This window comes from Saccopteryx bilineata, chromosome X (assembly GCF_036850765.1).
Source record: "Saccopteryx bilineata isolate mSacBil1 chromosome X, mSacBil1_pri_phased_curated, whole genome shotgun sequence".
Taxonomy (NCBI): domain Eukaryota; kingdom Metazoa; phylum Chordata; class Mammalia; order Chiroptera; family Emballonuridae; genus Saccopteryx; species Saccopteryx bilineata.
Window position 1 is genome coordinate 47,753,921 of NC_089502.1, and position 4,867 is coordinate 47,758,787.

A 4,867-nucleotide genomic window follows, 5' to 3' on the forward strand; every position below is an offset into this window, starting at 1 on the left:
GCCTGGCGTGTGGGGGACCCGGATTCGATTCCCGGCCAGGGCACATAGGAGAAGCGCCCATTTGCTTCTCCTTCCCCCACCCCCTCCTTCCTCTCTGTCTCTCTCTTCCCCTCCTGCAGCCAAGGCTCCATTGGAGCAAAGATGGCCTGGGAACTGGGGATGGCTCCTTGGCCTCTGCCCCAGGCGCTAGAGTGGCTCTGGTCTCGGCAGAGCGATGCCCCGGAGGGGCAGAGCATCGCCCCCTGGTGGGCAGAGCGTCGCCCCCTGGTGGGCGTGCCGGGTGGATCCCGGTCGGGCGCATGCGGGAGTCTGTCTGACTGTCTCTCCCCGTTTCCAGCTTCAGAAAAATACAAAAAAAAAAAAAAAAAAAAAAGAGAGAGGTGAGAAAAAAAAGAGAACATTTGGGCACCTGTCAGAGAGAATGATGGTCAAATTACAAAAATACGTGTTGAGAGAATATTTTCCATTTTCATGTAACTATCTCCTCTCATCCCCTCCGCTTGGGAAAAGGTAGAGCCAGGAGCCCTTAAGTCACTGTTTTCTGATATTCAAATATGAGTTGGAGAAAAGAGAAAAGAATTAAATGGAATGAGAGATAAAAACTATGATTTAGACTGAATGTTACTTCTTTTTTTTTTTTTTTTTTTTTCTGAAGCTGGAAACAGGGAGAGACAGTCAGACAGACTCCCGCATGCGCCCGACCGGGATCCACCCGGCACGCCCACCAGGGGCGGTGCTCTGCCCCCCAGGGGGCGATGCTCTGCCCATCCTGGGCGTCGCCATATTGCGACCAGAGCCACTCTAGCGCCTGAGGCAGAGGCCACAGAGCCATGCCCAGCGCCCAGGCCATCTTTGCTCCAATGGAGCCTTGGCTGCGGGAGGGGAAGAGAGAGACAGAGAGGAAAGCTCGGCGGAGGGGTGGAGAAGCAAATGGGCGCTTCTCCTATGTGCCCTGGCCGGGAATCGAACCCGGGTCCTCCGCACTCTAGGCCGACGCTCTACCGCTGAGCCAACCGGCCAGGGCTGAATGTTACTTCTTAAAACACATCTATTAGGAGGTCTTAAAACCCAAAATCAGGAAAATTGAATGTTTCCTACTGAAAATGATGTACAAATATAAGACATAGGCAGTCTAGTAGATTTCAGATTGTATCAAAGAAAAGGTCTTGACTTTACACACCCATAAGTACCATCCATTTAATAAATTGATTACATTAGAAAAATTCTAAAGGTAGTGTGGAGAGTTTCACCCAAAAAATATTTGTTACAATATAAGCAAACTTATGGATTAGGGCTATAAAGAATAACATCCAGACAATTCTGAAGTGGATTTCAGTTTATGGGTTAGGCTTTGGGAGTTGTTAAGGCAGAGCATCTTTGAATTGTTTATCTCTTTTTTTCTTTAAACAGATTTATTTAGACAGAGTCACATACTCTAAACTCATATTTAAAGTACAAAATTCAGCAGATTTTAGTATATACACAGATATGTATAACTATCACTAGTCAGTTTTAGAAAATTTTCATTACCAAAAAAGAAATCAAGTATCCATTAATAGTCATTCTATTTATTTCTGAATGCATCACACTCCCAGTCATAAGCAACCATTAGTTTCCTTTGTGTCTCTACAGATTTGCCGATTCTGGACAATCAATATAAATACACACAATATGTTATCACTTTGCGACTGGCATCTTTCACTTAGCATAAAGTTTTAAGGTTCATTAGTGTAGTACATATGAATACTCCATTCATTTTTACTGAAAAATAATATCCCATTTAATGGACACACAATATTTTACTTTTCTATTCCTCTGCTAGTGACTGTTTGAGATGTTTCTTCCTCAGGGCTATCATTAATGGTTTTGCAGTTATCATTTGTGTGTAAATTTTTGTGTCAATGCAGGTTTTCATCCCTCTTGGCTATATATCTAGGGATAGAATTGCTGGTTCATATAACAACTCTTTGTTTAACAAACGGAGGAACTGCCAAACTGTTCTCCAAAGAAACTGCACCACTTTACATTTCCACCACCTAACTGTGTATAAAAGCTTTAATTTCCCATATACTCTCTAAAAGTTTTTATTATGTATTTTTATTATAGCCATTCTATCTGGTGATAAGTTGTACCTCATTGGACTTTTGATTGTTTTTTCCCTAACGACAAATGACACTCAGCATAATTTATGGACTTTTTCTCCATTGATATATCTTCCTTATATAAATGTCTATTAAGATTATTTGCCAATTATTAAAATTCAGTTATTTTTCCTAATATTATTGAGTTGTAAGTGCTCTTTATATATTTCAAATACAAGTCCCTTATGAGATATAAAGTTTGTAAATATTCTTTATTATTCTGAGCATTGTATTTTTAGTTTTTTTTCAATTTTAATTTTCTTATTTGGAAAATTAATTTTAACAGGGTGACATTGATCAAAAAGTTTACATATCAATAGATTTCAGGCAAACATCATTCCATCAATTGTATAGTAAATTATGTTGTATATCCATCACCTTAAGCTAAATCATTATCTGTCACCTCATATTTGTCCCTCTTTACACCCGTTCTTTAACCCTCCTTCCCCTTCCTTACATCTACCTTCCCCTGGTAACCACTGCACTTTTATCCATTCATGAGTCACAGCTTTGTATCCAACTCTTTGTAATATCATACAGTTGTTAGTGTTTTCTAATTTACTGATTTCACTCAGTATAATGCTCTCAAGTTACATTCATGTTGTTGTAAATGATCCTATGTCGTCATTTCTTATGACCAAGTAGTATCCTGTTATGTATATCTACCAAGTCTTCTTTATTCTGACCCCAAAGGCAAGGGGAGTAATGGCAAAAATAAATAAATAAGCCTATAGCAAACTAAAATGCTTCTGTACATCAGAAGAAACTGACCACAAAACAAATAAACAGCCTGACCTGTGGTGGCGCAGTGGATAAAGCATCGACCTGGAAATGCTGAGGTTGCCGGTTCGAAACCCTGGGCTTGCCTGGTCAAGGCACATATGGGAGTTGATGCTTCCAGCTCCTCCCCCCTTCTCTCTCTCTGTCTCTCCTCTCTCTCTCTCTCTTTCTCTCTCTGTATTTCCCTCTCCTTTCTAAAATGAATAAATAAAAAATAAAAATTTAAAAAAAATTTAAAAAAATAAATAAATAAAAAACAAATAAACAACCAACAAAATGAAAGATGATATTTGCAAACAATAACTCTGATAAGGCATTAATATTCAATAATATACAAAGAACTCACAAAGCTCAGCAACAAACAAGCCAGAGATCTAATTAAAACATGGGGAGAGGACCGCCTGACCAGGCAGTTGTGCAGTTGATAGAGTGTTGGACCTGAATGCGGAAGACACAGGTTTGAGACCCCAAGGTCGCCAGCTTGAGCTCGGGCTCATCTGGTTTGAGCAAAGCTCACCAGCTTGGACCAAAGGTCGCTGGCTTGAGCAAGGGGTTACTTGGTCTTCTGTAGCTCCACGGTCAAGGTACATATGAGAAAGCAATCAATAAACAAGTAAGGTGTTGCAACAAAAAACTGATGATTGATGCTTCTCACCTCTCTCCGTTCCTGTCTGTCTGTCCCTATCTACCCCCCCCTCTCTGTCTCTGTAAAAAAAATATAGGGGTGGACCTGAATAGACACATCTCCCAAGAAGACATACAAATGGCCAACAGATATATTGAAAAAGGCTCATCTCCACTAACCGAGAAATGCAAATCAAAACTACAATGAGATACCACCTCACACCTGTTAGACTGGCTATTATAAACAAGATAGGTAAAAACAAGTGTTGGAGAAGCTATGGAGAAAAAGAAACCTTCATTCACTGCTGGTAGAAATGTAAATTAGTACTCTACAACCATTATACAACGAAGTATCGTGGTTCCTCAATAATATAAGAATAGAACTACCTTATATTTCACTGGGGAAAAATTTTTATTTCCTTTTCTGCTGCATGAGATTTTAGAACTCTTTCTATATATCTCTGCATTGCTGATTCCAATAGGGAGGGGTGGAGAAGCAGATGGGTGCTTCTCCTATGTGCCCTGACCGGGAATAAAACCCTGGACTTCCACACACCGGACCAGTGCTTTACCACTGAGCCAATTGACAAAGGCCTTTTATTTTATTAAAGATTTTATTTACTAATTTTTTTATTTACTTATTTTTTATTTATTCATTTTAGAGAGGAGAGACAGAGAGAGAGAGAGAGAGAAGAGGGGAGGAGCTGGAAGCATCAACTCCCATACGTGCCTTGACCAGGCAAGCCCAGGGTTTCGAACCGGCGACCTCAGCATTTCCAGGTCGATGAGAAAGGGGAGAGGGGAGGAGCTAGAAGCATCAACTCGTAGTAGTACTGTAGTTGTTTCTTGTATGTACGTTGACTGGGTAAGCCTGGGGATTTGAACTAGCAGTCTCAGCATTCCAGGTAATACTTGATCCACTGTGACACCACAGGTCAGGCTGTCTTTCTACTTTCAAAAATTATTATTATTTTTAAAATTATTTTTATTTATTTATTCATTTTAGAGATATGAGAGAGAGAGAGAGAGAGAGAAGAAGAGGAGGAGGAGCAGGAAGCATCAACTCCCATATGTGCCTTGACCAGACAAGCCCAGGGTTTTGAACCAGCGACCTCAGCATTCCAGGTCGATGCTTGATCCACTGCGCCACCACCAATCAGGCTCAAAAAATTATTTCTTTTAGTAGTTTGGTTACATGTTTTCAGGTGTGTCTCTTTTTTTTTTTAATGTTTTTTACTTTGTTTTAGTTGAACTTTTTGTATTTGTATATTCATGTATTTTCTCAATTTGGAAGCTTTAGCTTTCTTACCCTCTTTCTTCAT

At 40.1% G+C, this 4,867-nt stretch overlaps 1 non-coding gene across 1 annotated transcript; it reads right to left on the minus strand.

Annotated features, from left to right (window-relative positions):
- Positions 1–948: 948 nt before the first annotated feature.
- Positions 949–1,024, minus strand: TRNAS-AGA (transfer RNA serine (anticodon AGA)). Its single transcript has one exon. It is a non-coding gene; the product is annotated as a tRNA-Ser (tRNA).
- Between the last annotated feature and the right edge of the window lie 3,843 nt (positions 1,025–4,867).